Source organism: Thunnus maccoyii, chromosome 21 (assembly GCF_910596095.1).
Source record: "Thunnus maccoyii chromosome 21, fThuMac1.1, whole genome shotgun sequence".
NCBI lineage: Eukaryota > Metazoa > Chordata > Actinopteri > Scombriformes > Scombridae > Thunnus > Thunnus maccoyii.
In genome coordinates this window covers 1,468,108-1,484,453 of record NC_056553.1, presented here as the reverse complement: position 1 = coordinate 1,484,453, position 16,346 = coordinate 1,468,108, and the positions used below count along the sequence as shown (strand labels likewise).

Below are 16,346 nucleotides of genomic sequence, written 5' to 3'. Positions count from 1 at the left end.
AAGAAGGCAAAAAACACATCGACAAATCGACTGAAAAGATGCAGGACTACAGTAGAAATGTAATTCTAGCAAGTTAATGACGTGTCAGAGAGTGTTTACAGTATGTGAGTGCATGTAGGTGGGACAGTATTTGTACCTGTAAATAGGAGCCCTGCAGAAAAGATTAACTTAGTCTCTCCTCAGAAGTCATACAACAGATACGGACGGCGCCACTCTGCCATTAAAGCGGGCACATAGTGAAATCCCGTCAACAGGATTCAAGCCCTCTGCTGCCACCTAGCGTCCACAGTCAGGTAATGCAGCCGCCATGTTTACCGCCGCGGCAGCACCGTGGTGACACGGCGGTAAAACAGACAAACCTCTGTACTTACCGTAGGTCTCCTCTTTTTTTTTTTTTTGCTTTGTACTTTGTTGTTGTGCTGGACTACGGATGCAAAATTAGCTTCAAGCTAAGTCCGGTGCAGTGCATCATTTATGCTTAATACTGCACACTGTCCTGTTCAATAAATCAAATCAATCAATAAATAAATCAACAGATACAGACATTAATGGATAATAAAGACACTTCTGGATAATGAACAAAACAGCAGAGAGAGGTAAAAAAGAAAAAATAGTGACAGAAAAATGGCCCCATAAATGTTGACAAGTGTGGATGAGCTGCACAGAAATAAATCTTACATTCACATAATTCTAAAAATGATCTAGTTGTGAGCATGTGAGAAATCTCAAAATCCAACTGCAGATTACTGAAAAACGTAGAGAAAATCCATCTTTTCTATCTATGTCAGCTAACGGACTACAGGATGGATCGTTAGTTAGCTGCTGAGCTAACAAGCTTCAACATGTAACACAACACGTCACATTAAAGAGGCCTGTGTGTATGTATTTGCGTCTCTGATGTTCCTACTAACACACACTGTGAAATAAAAGCCCCCCCCCCCCCCAATCCAACGCCTTTATCTGCGTCTCCACCCACTACATTTCCTGAGATCCACCATGTTTTTCTTGCAAGTACCAGCTGTTTATGTTGCATAATTTTCATACTGATGCATATTTTTCAGCAGATGTCTGTAGCAAACAGAACAATAAAGTTTTAGTGTTAATTGCATTTTAGATACTGTAAAGTGCTACATTGAGTTACTGTATAATCAGTGATGCTCGTCTGCAGTAAACAGTTTAAACCAGTTAGTGTTACTGTAAATTCAGACAAACACAGAAATATGCAGCATTAAGTTTTACTGTAACAGACTGTATGAATAATGTAGAGTTACAGTATGTTGCTGTCAACTCTGCTGCCAGTATTATTTTACACATATAGTCTTTACAGTGTTTGTGCTAAGCTAGGCTAAACAGCTAGGCTAAACAGCTAGGTAAACAGCTAGGCTAAACAGCTAGGTAAACAGCTAGGTAAACAGCTAGGCTACACAGCTAGGCTACACAGCTAGGTAAACAGCTAGGTAAACAGCTAGGCTAAACAGCTAGGCTAAACAGCTAGGTAAACAGCTAGGCTACACAGCTAGGTAAACAGCTAGGCTAAACAGCTAGGCTACACAGCTAGGTAAACAGCTAGGTAAACAGCTAGGCTACACAGCTAGGCTACACAGCTAGGTAAACAGCTAGGTAAACAGCTAGGCTAAACAGCTAGGTAAACAGCTAGGCTACACAGCTAGGTAAACAGCTAGGTAAACAGCTAGGCTACACAGCTAGGTAAACAGCTAGGTAAACAGCTAAGCTAAACAGGTCCTGGGCTGACATCAGACTGGTCCTTTAAGGTCAGTCACCAAACTTCACCTTCACGCTCCAAAAGCATCGTGGGTCATAAAACTGCACAGCTCCCATGAGCCTTTGCATCAGGAAGCAGCGTCTGGATGAGCTTCAGCTGTGTGTGTATATGTGTGTGTGTGTGTGTGTGTGTGTGTGTGTGTGTGATGTATATGTCAGTGTTTGGATGAGTGTGTGTGTTGTCTGAAGTGCTGCCACAGGCGGACGGGTGTGTTCTGTTTACAATGCACCATGGGAAAATAGGGGCGTGATGCTATCTAAAAAGTGTGTGTGTGTGTGTGTGTGCATGTGTGCGTGCATGTGTGTGTGTGTGTGTGCATGTGTGTGTGTGTACGTGTGTGTGTGTGTGTGTGTGTGTGTGTGTTTGCATGCGTGTGTGTGTGTGTGTGTGTACGTGTGTGTGTGTGTGTGTGCGTGTGTGTGTGTGTGTGTGTGCATGTGTGTGTGTGTGTGCGTGTGTGTGTGAGCAGCTGTGTCTGGACAGAAGAGAAATGTCAGACTGCGGGTGTGGACGGATGAGAGAATCCCTCGGTCTGTTTTTCCCTCTCTTTGTTCTTCTTCTGTTTGTTTCTCCATTTTTTGCTGCGAGCAGTCTGGACACGTTGTTCATCCTTTCACACACACACACACACACACACACACACACACACACACACAGCAGGACATACATGTGAGAGTCAGAGATGCACCACGTTAAAACGAACACGACTGTTTGTCTTCAGGTTGTTGCGTCAGAGTCACGTTACTCGCTGTTATACACTCACACATTTGGAATCTCAGGAATTTATTATTTCAATTAGCATTTGACGGTAAACACGACACAATCAGCAGTAATTAACTCCATCATGTGACTCCAGAACGACACACATAGCAGCGTTTTCAGGACATTATATGATGTTTTACGGTGTGACGACGCTGTGGTTGGTCTGTTCTGTCTGGTAAACACATCCTGAACTCTAAACTTTACTTAACATTTAAAGTTGGCAGCGACCTGCTACAACCTCTCTGGTGAGGAGGAGTGATGAGAAAACGAGGCAGCGTGTTATTGTCTTTGGTTCAAACTGTAACTGAGTTTTTGTTTTTTTTAACTTTGTTTGGCAGCCATTTTTTTTTCATTTGGGCATTTTGGGGATTCCCTCCTTTATTCCAGAGAAACGGTGGAGCTGCACCACTCCTCTGTCCGCACTCTGATGACTTCATGTGATTTACACATTCAGCCTTCACATCTGTGTTTCATGATGTGCATTAAGACACAATAAACAGTCGGTGATTCACTCGTCTTTACTGCGCCGAAGCAAACAGCTGATACATAAAGCAGGACACAACTTTATTCTGAAAATATTCCTCCCTGGGGGGGGGGGCGATTGTGCTCTTTTGATGCATTTTTGTCACCCGGCGTGCAAATTCAAAGCTTTATTTTATTATTTCCACCAGCAGCCTCAGAGACTGGGAGAAAAATACTGTAAATTACTGGGAAGGAACAAATATTACATTGTGTGTTTATTGGTGAAATATGGACGTAGTTTGTTGTGGGATCTTCAAAGATTACGAAAGATTCACATGAGAATTAACACACAAACACAAATACAAATGAAATCCCCAGCTGACGGCGGCTGACTTGTCGGCACACCCGGCTGTCTTCTGGCACCAGACTCAGATCCAGTTCAGCCAACTTTAGGTCAGGAAGTGCATCTTCCATCTTCCATCCATCTGTTTTTATGCATAAAAAAAAAAATACCTGAGAAGAAATGCCAGAAATAAAAACAACAGTCTTTACATAAGTGTTTCCTGTTGTGTGAGGTGTAACCGCAGCTGTGTGTGTGTAAACACACGATGACGTACGTGAATCATGTGACTCAAAACGTCACTCCAGCTTCCCGTGAAGTCGCTCGCTCGCTCGCATGTCGATGGCTGGGAACTTTATCCTGACATGACAACTTGTGATGATGTCATTATCGTGCCTCCGCATTACAAAACGTTTCCTCTGAGTCTCCGTCGGGCTCCGTGACAAATCTGCTTTTTGCTTGTGTGAGTTATGACTAACAGCAGGGACAACAACTCTTTTTTTTTTTTTTTTTTTGGCATTTTGATGATTTTCAAGGGTTCAACGTGGAGTTTGGGGACTTTTGGGGGAATCACTGTATAACAACACCGACGTTTGGTGTAATAAGTTGTGGTTATTTGTTGAAATGCACATTTTAAATCCAACTAACAGCCTTCAGAATAAGGTTTGAGGCGGCGCTGAATGTTTGTATCAGAGCTGCAGTTATTATTATTTCATCGTCTCTTCATCAGCAGATTATTTCTCACTTCATTGATTATTCGTGCTCGTCTGTAAAATGTCAAAACCCAAAGATAATCTGTTCATCATCACACAGGAGCATGAAAACCAGAGAATATTCACATCTGAGATGCTGGAAACAGTCAATTTTTACAATTTTTTGCTTTTAACGAGTATTTGATGATCAAACTTTTCGATTAATTGATGAATCTCTGGGAGCTGATCACATTCAGCTTCCTCATTCAGGAAAGGAACAACAACAAGGCTTCACATAGAGCATAAAAGGCATCAAAACAGAATATAAAAGCAACACAAGTCAAAAGACATAAAAATTAAAAAGTGTTAAATTTGGAAATAAAAAAGAATCTAAAGAGGGAATCAGACATAAAACAAGAGAATACAAGTTACAGTGTGAAATATTAACCCTTAATGTGGTTTAATGAAATGAAAAGTCTTCAGACCTGCAGTTTGTTCACATATGTGGAGCATAAAGACTGAACCATCCAGACCTGATCCAGACCTGATCCAGACCTGATCCAGACCACCTGAGAGGTCTGGATGGTTCATGATGTAGCAGCAGATCAGAAACCATTCAGAGCTTCATAAACCAACAGTAACATGTTAAAGTCAAGTCTTTGACAGACAGGAAGTCAGTGTAAAGATCTGAGAACTGGACTGATGTGGAGCAGCAGCGTCTGATCCACCTGTGAAGACGGCGTCACAGTAGTCGAGTCTAGTCCTTTAATCCTTGATCTATTCTTCAGGTGACAGTAGTCTGACTCTGTAATTCAGGAGAGTTTAAAGCTGTTTGAAACTCGATATATTGACTTCTGGAATGTAAAGAAATTATTTTTGTGTTGTTGTTGTTGCCTCGATGTCGTTTCAATATGTTTCTATTTCCTGAGGATTTATAATCAATGTTGCTACTAGAAATGTAACCATAACATCTCTGATAGCCAATCAGAGGGTCAGACAAAAACACACACACACACACACACACACACACACAGGCTGCCTGCTAACGTCTTATTGGCTGAGCTGAGGACAGGTGTGCTCTGGATAATAAATCAACTGAGGTCTCTAATTGGTCGGTTGCAGACCTGAGGGGCTCCCTAATTGGTCAGTTATAAATCATAACTGTCAACAAGTCTCGACTCTGAGAGGAGAAGCAGCGCGGCTGTTAAAATCAACACACACACACGTATGTGATGAACAGGTGTGTGTGTGTGTGTGTGTGTGTGTGTGTGTGTGTTACATGGGGGCGGTCAAACTGTCACCACTCGCCTATCTCACGTCCTCTTCAACCTCCACACACACACACACACACACACACACACACACACACACACACACACACACACACTTCCTCTGGGCAAACATGCTGGACATGAATCATCGCGGCTGCAGAAAAATTATTTTACACCCTCGTAAACACAAACATTTTCCACACACACACACACACACACACACACCACACACACACACACACACACTGGTGTGCAGGTGTTAACGGGTGATGCAGAGCTGACACGGTGAACAAGCAGACACAACCTCGTCGTCGTTCACGCAGCGTCGACAGCTGTCATCGCACTAATTTACAGTCAGTAAACGCAGCGGATCCAGCGGCTCGGCGGCCATGTTGGCGGTCTGAGAGCAGCAGCTGAGCGCGTTTCTGTTCGTCTCGGGAGAGTAAAGCGAGACAGTTGTAGTCCTGAAACCAGGAAACCAGCCGCCCAGAATCTGGAACGACCTGCCTGAGAAAGGTAGTACAAGTCTGGAGTTATTTTTAATATGTGTATGTCTGAGACATGACATCACTTCCTGTCTAGCTTCTCCTAACTCAACACAATCTCTCATTCTTTCATGAAGTTTACTTCCTGTATTCTCAGAGCGCTCGGCTCCACTACGGCAGCTGCTGTCAGACATTTGTGATTTTTAACAAAGTTTAAACGTTTTACACAGAAAAAACTACAATTCCCATTAAAAGAACTACAAGTGCAGCAGCTGTAAAGACTTCTGTCCTGCTGTTATTAACAGACACGTCTGAACTCGCCGTCACCCGTCCGCTCACTCACGGACTCGTCTCCTCTGACGAGCTGAGACGTTTAGCCCACAAACCTCTAGGGCTTATGGGAAACGATGTTCGTTAGCATAAAAATCATACAACATACAATATCAGATGTTTTTTTTTCAGAAATCTTCATCTACACATGTGAAACGACCGGCTGGATTGTTACTAATTACTGCAGTCTTAATGAGATTTTTAATGATGTTAATGATGTAATAATGTTTACTTTTCCACTGATGCTACAGACGTTGTAGTTACACAGTTCGGCCACCAGTCAGCTGGGATCTCTTTCATCTGTCTTCATAATAATCTGCTGATTATTTCCCAGATTAATCGTTTTGTCTATTAAATGTTGGAAAACAGCGATGTTACTCTCATGTGTGATAAAGAAAAGCTTCATATGTTCACATGTGAGAAGCTGAGACCAGCAAACGTTTGCTCCAAAAAGGACTAAAATGATAATTAAAGTATTGAAATATTATTTTTCTGTCCATCATGGCTGATAATGCTCAACCTGAGATAAACTGTTGGTGTTTATTATATTAGATGGTCCTTATTTAAACATATGAGTGACGTTATGTTTAAAGGCTGAAGAATGTGTTTATTTAGATATAAATGATATTTCATCAGATTATTATTTTACATCGTGAGCTTCAACAGTTTGACTTTAATGAACAGTTGTCGGTTTGAACACCAGAGTGGCTCCTGAGCAAAGTGATGAACCCTCGAAACCATCGTTTGAGTGTTTCAGAGGAAGCTGAACTTCATGGCCGTGTTTGAACAAAGCGTGTGTGTGTGTGTGTGTGTGTGTGTGTGTGTGTGTGTGTGTGTAGAGGTGTATGTATGTTCGGTGAGTCACCCCGGGGAGTGCTGAAGTGTGTGTTGAAGAGCCTTACATAAATATAAGGGTGGTAACATTTGTTTACATAACATTAGTTGAATATGGAAACCTTCCTATACGTGCGGCAGCTCAGCGGAGAGTGTGTGTGTGTGTGTGTGTGTGTGTGTGTGTGTGTGTGTGTGTGTGTGTGTGTGTGTGTGTTGTTGTCATGGCGGTGCGGTCGTGTTTGTGAAGGCGTTGGAGAAGCTCAGCTCAGCTCTTGTTGTGCAGGCTCATTATATCTGAGGCTCTCAGAGATGAACTGTTCAAACAGGAGGGTCAGCTTTGTTTGGTGTCAGCACACACACACACACACACACACACACACACACACACACACACATAAATACACCTGCTGGGGATACAACGAAAACACACAAAATACCCCTAAAAACACCAAACAAAGACAAACAGATTTTTGCAGTCGTGCGTCATCAGTTCGTGGATGCATCTTACATTTACACACAAAAAAATACAGATTGCACCTTTAAAAGAGGAACAGCTGAAATTAAATGTTTTTTTTGTCTCCTACAGCAACATATCTGCTCTGTGAATCACCTCCTGTGTTCTCCTTTGAGAGAAATTTATATGTTGAATTATTTGGGTTCACGATGGCGGCGCCTAGTTTTACAATATTTCAGTGAAGTGCTGTTCCCTCATCTGTTTATGTAGCTGGAGTCTTTATTTCCACACAGTAAATCAAATCTTCGCATAAAGTGATGACGTGTTGTTCTCTCATCAGCAGAGCAGACGGGTCACACTGAGCCTGATTGCATCCTGCTCCTCAGACTCTCAACAACAACCCGCATTAGCTTCCTGCTAACGTCTCCTTCTTATCTATAAACTTACAGACATGAAAACACGTCTCGTCAGACTACTGACAGTGAGTCGGTCTCCGGAGACTAGTTCATATAACAACCTCTTGACTTTGTGCTACGTTGTACATTCCTCAGAGAACTTCAGTACAAAGTCCAGACGTGTAGCACAACAAGCTAGTTCCTGCACATGCTCAGTGGTGTCTGTCTTACAAAGAACTACTCTCTGGAGACTGAAAACATGACGCTGTTATTAGTCTTTGGAGCCGTTTCTAAACAAACTTACGTGATCAAACTCTTCATGATGAAGGAACATGTGAACCAGTGCAGCGATGTGACTCACTGACGTGTTTTTAAGTTTCTGGACGACAACGGAGGAATCAGATCTATCAGGCTTTGATACACACACAATACTGGTTAGTAGATCAGTTTAATGTTGGTTTGGATCCAAACATGACAAGAAGAAAAATGTATATAATCAACTGGCCTTGCCCTTTAAAAATCTACAGGTTATTTAGTTAAAAATGATGCAACAAAGTGAACATTTTTCCAAAATAAAAGCCTTTTTAAACTACCGGTGTGTCTCATAATAAATGCAAAATCCAAGGTACTTCGACATTTGAGCAATAAATCTAATACGATTATTCCATCACTTAAAACTCCTCCTCATCGAATGAGCAGACAAATATGAAATTATTACAGTTTGTTAAATCAAATCCTTCCTGCAGACACAAACACAACAGTTCAGAGGAAAAATACAGAAAATCACAAGAGAAGCCAAAACATAAACCTACTAAACTAATCTGTAGTTCAGTTTTCAACAGGTTAAGACATAAAGCACTGTGCACAAGTTTTAGGCACCCGAGATGTTTAGATTCTCATCCATTATGCAATACCATCAGGGAGGCGTCTGATTGGTCCCAAATGTATTCACGACGTGACGATGACCCCGAGCTTACAGCTAGAGTCATGAAGAACTATTATCAGTCTCTGATCTCAACATCAGGGAGTCAATCTGATTAACATGAAGAAGCACCTGAGATGTTCAAATCAATAATAAATCCACAGAAGAAGATTCTTTCTCCAGGATCATCACAACAACCTGCAAGTTACCATGAAAAACTGTATTCAAGTGTTTTAAAGGCAAATATTGATTTACTTTCTGCTCTTTACTCAACTTTGTAAGAAGATAATTGATAAATTATGCATGGTAATATTTTTGTAATTATTCTCACTTTACTATTAGTGCCTAAAACTTTTACACAGTACTGTATATGAAATTATTAGTGTTTTCTGATTGGTTCTCTGCAGAGTTCAACACTGAGTCCTCATATTGAACTTTATCTTCTTCCTGCAGACACAAACACAAAAAAGCCAAAACATGAACCTACTAAACTAATCTTTAGTGACGACAAACCGGCGAGACGGTTGTTTTATATCTCTCTCTCTCTTTATTCCTCCACTTCTTTCCCATCGTTTTCTTTCCAGACCTTCTCTGTGAACTCTCTCTCTCTCTCTCTCTCTCTCTCTTTTTGTTTCCTGTGTTTTCTGTTTTCCCGATGAATATTTTCTCTCTCAGATTTTCTCATTCATCCCTTTTTTCAACTCTCTGACGCCACTTCCTAATGACAGCGCCTCTGGCAGTGTGTGTGTGTGTGTGTGTGTGTGTGTGTGTGTGTGTGTGTGTGTGTGTGTGTGATCTGGATGAGGCCTTTTGTCTGTGGCGGCTGTCAGTTCCGATGTATTTCCCAGACCTGAAACACACACACAGGTCAGCCAAAGACAGAAGTGACTCAGCTCTCCCGGTGGACCTGCACACTTCCATTACTGGGTTTCTCTCATTCATAACTCTGTATGTTTTATTCCTTCTCTCTCACTCTCTCATTCTATTTTCTTCTCCCCAAAAAAAGTTCTCATGAGCTTTTAAAGGAGCAGTTCAACATTTACAGGTTTTGTTTCTGATTTGGTTGCTAACAGGCAGCACGCGGCCGTCTGTGACGTTACATCACAGTTTAATAGTTAATAGTGTAAAACTACAACTGACACACTAGTGAGATGAGAGGTTAAACCTGCGGGTTGAGCTGAAAGAGGTTTATTTCAGTTAATTAAGACCGGTGGTGAGTTCGGGGTCTGTTGGGAAAAAAGGAGGTTTTGTGTTTTGCTTATGGCTTCAGAGACCTCGGCGCCGATTTACAGATTGTATACACATGGAGAAATACTTGAGTTTCTGCTTATTAAGTCTTGAATTACCACCACTGAAGTATGCATGTGTTTTATTTTTATTGGTTTTAACAAGTGGGTTTTATTTCCATCTTCTGAACAAAGTCTGTTTTTCATGTGAAGCACTTTGAGCTGCTATACAAATAAAGTTATTATTATTATTTTAATTATTACTGAAAATACTAGTGAGGTACTGCTGAAAGTATGATACTCAGGCTGTAGTCACTGAATGATTTCTGATAGCAGCATGTTAGTCTGGATTAAATGAGCCACATTTGAAGAACAGGACCCAGGAGTGCATGATGTTTAAACGTGTTCCTAATATTTTGTCCACTCTGATATCTGTGAAGGGATCTCAGAGATAACACAGATCAAAATAAATCCAAGCAAGACTGATTTATTATTTTATTTAAAGGCAGCAGGTTGATTTTAATAGAAATGATGTGAAACCAGCGGCTGCCTGGAAAGGAAGGAAATCAATATAAAAAAAAACCTGCCTGTTATAACCGATGACTGGCTGTTTATAGGCCTTTTGTCCTCCGCGGTCGGACGTGTGATTTTTCGGGAGGTGTGAGAGCTTCCTGCGGGACGCTGACGATGTCCACATGTCCTCTTTATGAAGTGAAGGATTAAAGCAAAGCTCTGTTTGTCCTCTCCGGGCACCTGTCGTGTAAATACAACTGGAGTAGTTTACATATCTCTTACTTTCACTGCCGCTCTCTGTCCGTCCACCTCATTACTCTTCACTCCCTCTCTGCTCATCTGTTCTCTCTGCCTTCATCATTCTTTTCTTTTTTAGGTTCGTCATAGTTCCTCTCCTCCTCCTCTCCTCTCTATCTATCTATCTATCTATCTATCTATCTATCTATCTATCTATCTATCTATCCGTCTATCCGTCTGTCTGTGTGCGTTCTCAGCCTCTCTGAATTGGAAACCATCTGTTTGTGTTCAGTTGAAGATGGATTGGAGATCACAGAGTGGGACTTTGGCAGTCTTTCTCTTCTTCTTCTTCTTCTGTTTATAATAATAGTCGGTCTCGGGGGACAAACAGCAGCGCCGCTGTTTACTGTTTTAAAGGTCAGAGGTCATGATTGCTGGTCATTTGCTGCCTTCGTCTTGTTTTTTTTTGACACATACCGGTCGTCTTTGTTTGACTTTTAAACCTTCAGTCGGTCGCCGCTCACATTCACTTACTGTGTTATGATGGTTTGTATGATTTTATTTCACCGCTGCTGAGAGTTTTCCAAATAATATCATCAGACAGTCATTACTCACCCAAATGTTTCTGCCCAACAGCGGTCCAACTCCAGCACAGCGGACATGATGAATGATTCTCCAGAATCGCTCTGTTTACCAGTTCATCTCCGGCTGCTGACTCTGACACAACGTCGTTGTTCGCCCCGACCGCTGCTGCGGACCCTCGTAGAGCCGAGCTGGCTGGAGCCGGCGGGACGCCACTGATCGTACCGACGTTTGGCCGAGACAACAAAAACATTTGCTCAGTGTTCTCATTATAACATGATCCTTGTCACATTAGAACAAGATATTTTTTTAACATTATTATGATGTATTTTTTGTTATTACTGCACACAGATTGATGCTGTTTTTACTTCATGTAGTTTCACAACACATAACAAGCTTCTAAATGATGGAAAGATGTGTAAAAACAGCAGACTGCTCCTTTAAGAGAGTTTAGAAGTTGAACCGTCACTTTAATCAAAGCTGTCAGTTTGATTACAGTCATATGTAGCGTTTAATTAATCACATAAAGTGACATTATAGATAAATAAAAACATGATGTGAAGTCCAGTCGCCAAAATAAAATGTTTGAATTGTAACATTTCTACAAACCACAGATACATTTAGTGCATCAACATCTCTACAATACGTATGAAAGGGAAAGTGACATCATTCAGATGACATCTATCTGAACTCTCCTCCATGTGAGGAGGAGGCCGGTCGGGACCAGAAGTTTAGCTGCTTTGGCACAAAAGTTCAAAAGCATCAAAGCAAATCTAACCAGACTTTAACCGCAGCGTTCTCACATCATAAAAGATCATTATTCAACTGCTAACGGCCATTTAATGTGGCGTTCAATGACACGTGAGAAGCTTAAAATGAGATAACGTTGAAACGTAGAGATTCGACGTATCCGTACAACGCCGGTGTTTTTATTCCGGGTCGATCGCTGTCCTGTTTAATTTGATGTGACGTTTTGTCACCTCGACTCCTTCAGATGATCTGATTTTGGAAACAAATGCAGATTTTTTGTTTCCAGCCTCTGCAGGAATCTCCCCCCCAAAACAACAGAGCTGGAAACTTACTGCAGCTGGAAACTTTCCCACCAGGAAACAAAATAAAGCTCTGCAGATACCATCAGTGTGTGTGTGTGTGTGTGTGTGTGTGTGTGTGTGTGTGTGTGTGTGTGTGCTGCATGTTATAGTTACTCTGCATATTTCTGCTGTTTTCTGTGCAGCTGCAGGTCAGACGGGGCGTTTCACCTCACTTCACCCGCCTGCACACACACAGGAGTTTAAATTTGATCTGAAAACTAAAGAAGAAGAAGAAGAAGAGGAAGAAGAAGACTGATGACATCACTGGGTTGGATGACATCACACTGCCGATACACTCAACGATTGTCGGGCAGATTTTCATCACGATGTCCGCTGGTGTCTGTTAAAAAACAACAACAACAACAAACGTTTTGTTGCGTTCAAGGATGTTCAGACATTTCGGAGATTCAAGTTGGCTGAACAGAAAACAGTAAAAAAACAAAGAAGAGGAGATGAGAGGAAAAGAAGAAAGAGAAGATAAGTGAAAGGAGGAAAACAAAGAGAGGAGGAAAGGAAAAGAGAGGAGGAAATGAGAGGAAGAGAGGAGACGAGGAAAGGAGGATGAGGAGATGGAGAAAAAGAAGGGAGATGGTAAGAAGGAGTGGAGGAAAGAAGTTTGGAGAGATGGAAAGAAGGAAAGGAGGAGATGAGATGAAGAAAAGAGAAGAGGGGACCAGGAGGAAGCTGAGCAGGATAAAGATGAAAATGAGTGAATGAGGAGGAGGAGGAGGAGTAGAGGAAAGGAGTCAGGAGAGACGGAAGTGAGTGAAGGAAAGGAGATAAAGAGATGAAAGAAGGAAAGGATGAGGGGAGGATAGGAGGAGATAAGGAGGAGGTGAGGAGGATGTGAAGAGGAGGAGGAGGAGGGTTGCTGATGTCATATTTGTGGTCCAGTGAGAGATGCAGCACTTCCTGTGGGGAGAGGTGACCCTGCAGAGAGACGACCTCAGAGACACTGCAGTCTAGACACACTTAATACCAGGGATTAACACACACACACACACACACACACACACACACACACACACACACACACTCACACACCCAGTGATGAGACTGGTGTGTATAATGTGTGTAATGTGTTGGTTGTGGCTCGTAGTGATGAACCTACAGAGAATTATCAGAGAGCAGCTCCTCTCGGCTTTATGGAGCTTTATAGTGAGTTTCAGCTCATTGTTTATCTGTCCGGCTGTTCTGGTTCACTCTCAGCGTCTCTCATAGCGTCGTTTTGGGCCGCTGTACACTACCTGCTCAGCACCAAACAATCAGACACAGTTAGCTGTAGACTAGCTGGTGAACATAGTGGAGCATTTAGCAGCTAAAGAGCCAGATATTTCCCTCAGGAGTTGGTAGAGAGTAAAAACAGCTAAAAGAGAGTGAATATTGGACAGAAACACGACTCCACATGATGATAATGTTGCTCCGTAACTGCTGGAAGTGGAAATAAGCAACTGTTTGCTAACATGTTCAACATATCAACTTAAAAGATGATGATGTGTCAGAGTTGTGTTCATGACTTGTTTCTGATGAAAACTAGTGGACAAAACGTCAGTCAGTGCAGATTTAAGGGTCTCTGAAAGCTCCTCAAATATGACTGAAACCTCCTCCAGCATGTCAGAAACCTCCTTAAGTGACACTCTGACCTCTCTGAGGACATCCAAGGCCTCCTCAAATACACCTGGAATCTGCTCATGGCAACCTCAAGGACTTCTATAACCTCCTCAGATATGTCTGGAACATATTTAAGGACCTTTGCAATCTGTTAAAACCATCTACAACCTCTATATGGGGCCCTGGAATCTCCTCAAGGACCTCAGTAGCCTATTCAAACACCCCTAAAACCTCAAAGGCTATTGGAACATCTTGACAGGCCACTACAGTATCCTGAAAGACCACTGGAACCTCTTTAAGGTCCCCTACAAGATCCTCAAATATATGTAGAACCTTCTCCAGCACACCAGGAACCTCCTTAAGGACCCTTGGACTTCTTTTGAGGACACCTGCATCCTCCTCAGATACACTGTAACCTGCTCAAGGACCTCTACAACCACAAGGACCACTGCAACCTCCTGAAGTACCTCTATAACCTCAAACATGTCTGGAAACTTCTTAAGGACCTCTGCAACCTGTTTAAGGACCTTAACAACCTCCTCAAATATGTGTGGAACCTCCTAAAGGACCCTAGGACCTCTGGGGAGATCTACAGCCTCCTCAAATACACTGGAACTTCCTCAAGGACCACTGGAACCTCCTCAAATATGTCTGGAACCTCAAGGACTCCTACAACCTCTTCAAGGACATCTACAGCCTCCTGAGATAAACCTGGAACAATGACATCTATTACTTCCTCAAGGACCTCTGGAACCTGCTCAAGGATGTTTACAACCACAAGGACCACTGGAATCTCTTGAAGGACCTCTATAACATCCTCAAATAGGTCTGGAAACTCCTCAATGGCCTCTGAAACCTTTTCAAAACCTCTATAACCTCCTCAAGGACCTCTGAAACTTTCTAAAGTGTCTTAGCAGAACTTTTGGTGAAACTCTCTTGTTGATTCTTTGACTCATATAAAGTTTCCTCACAGAAACGAGAGAATTTGAGACAAACAGAAGAAGTGAACTGTGACTGACGTTGAGTTTTTGGGTTCATTTGTTCCACAGAAGAACAAAACAAAAGCTCAGCTCAGTGTTTAGTCTCCTGCTCGCCTCTTCTTTTCCAGCACAGACAAAGAGATTCTGGGAGGGAAGCAACCACACCGAGCTGATGTGGAAATTCCTGCACTGGATTGTTTTCTAGCTGCAACCAGAGATGACTCACAGTGGGTAATGACACACACACACAGGCAGAATATTGCATGCAAACCTCAGTACTCATATACGCCCAAACGTACACATAATCAAGGCAGAGACATACATACAGTACAAACACATATTCATGTATATACATGTCGTGACCTTTGAATGATCAGCTTCTATCTGAGCAGCTTTGAGACACTGATCCTAGTTATTAAAACTGATATTAGTCAAACTAACAGACGCCCTTCATGTACTATAAATATATAATATCTAAATCCACTGTTTTAATACACAAAATCAGTGTTTGAACCACTGAAGGGAGTTTATGATATTTAGGGAAAGACATGTTTTAAATGTATCTGTAACTACATTTGGTAGAAGCTTTATTGACAACACATTTCAAGACAATTAGAAATAACATTAAAACATGATAAACATTTTATTTTACAGGTCCTTTAATTTTATACTAATCCTGGAAATAATTTGTAGATATTTGACAGTTAATTTTTTAAGGACATTTTACAGAGACGGTGGTGCAATTTGGCACAAATTATAAGAAGCAACTTTTAAAAGTGTTAAGTTTGTTTAGTTGCTATTTTTTCTCTTTAACTGACAGAAAATACTCAAATGTCAAACTACATATCAGCATATTAGCTTGTTTCTTAAAATCCTGTCAAAGAAATGTTCTAAGAGTTAACAGCAGTTACATTCAGGAGTATTTAAGCTTTAAATATTTTCTGTCAAGTCTAATTTAATCAGAAATGTATTAATTAGCAAATGTACCTATTAACTGTTAAATACCTGCAAATTAAAAATAATGAAAAAAATCCAAGAAATCAGTCTAAAAGTAGGAGACCTGTATAACAAACCGTTACCAACAAACACTTCTCTGTTCGTTTGCTGATATTTCTTCTCCTTCCTCTACTTTGTTCTGTCTGCTGTTGTTCCCGTCAGTATTTCTGCTCCCACATTTGGAGCAAACGCTGGTCTCTGTCAGAGTCTGAGCTCTGAATGTTTCTCTGTCATCACTGCGTCTGCTGCAGGACTCAAGTTAAACACACACAAACCCAGTTAGCAGCAGCAGCAGCAGCCTGAACGTGTCTCATATTCTTACATGTTAACATTTTGGCTTTCATTGCTGTTGTTTTTTTAGGTAATCAGATTAACTTGAG

The 16,346-nt window shown here is 41.6% G+C and overlaps 1 long non-coding RNA gene across 1 annotated transcript; it reads right to left on the bottom strand.

The window, feature by feature from the left end:
* Positions 1–2,979: 2,979 nt before the first annotated feature.
* Positions 2,980–12,809, bottom strand: LOC121888591. Its single transcript, XR_006093278.1, has 3 exons — positions 12,494–12,809; positions 11,322–11,503; positions 2,980–3,492 (listed from the first exon to the last, which is right to left on the bottom strand). It is a non-coding gene; the product is annotated as an uncharacterized LOC121888591 (long non-coding RNA).
* Between the last annotated feature and the right edge of the window lie 3,537 nt (positions 12,810–16,346).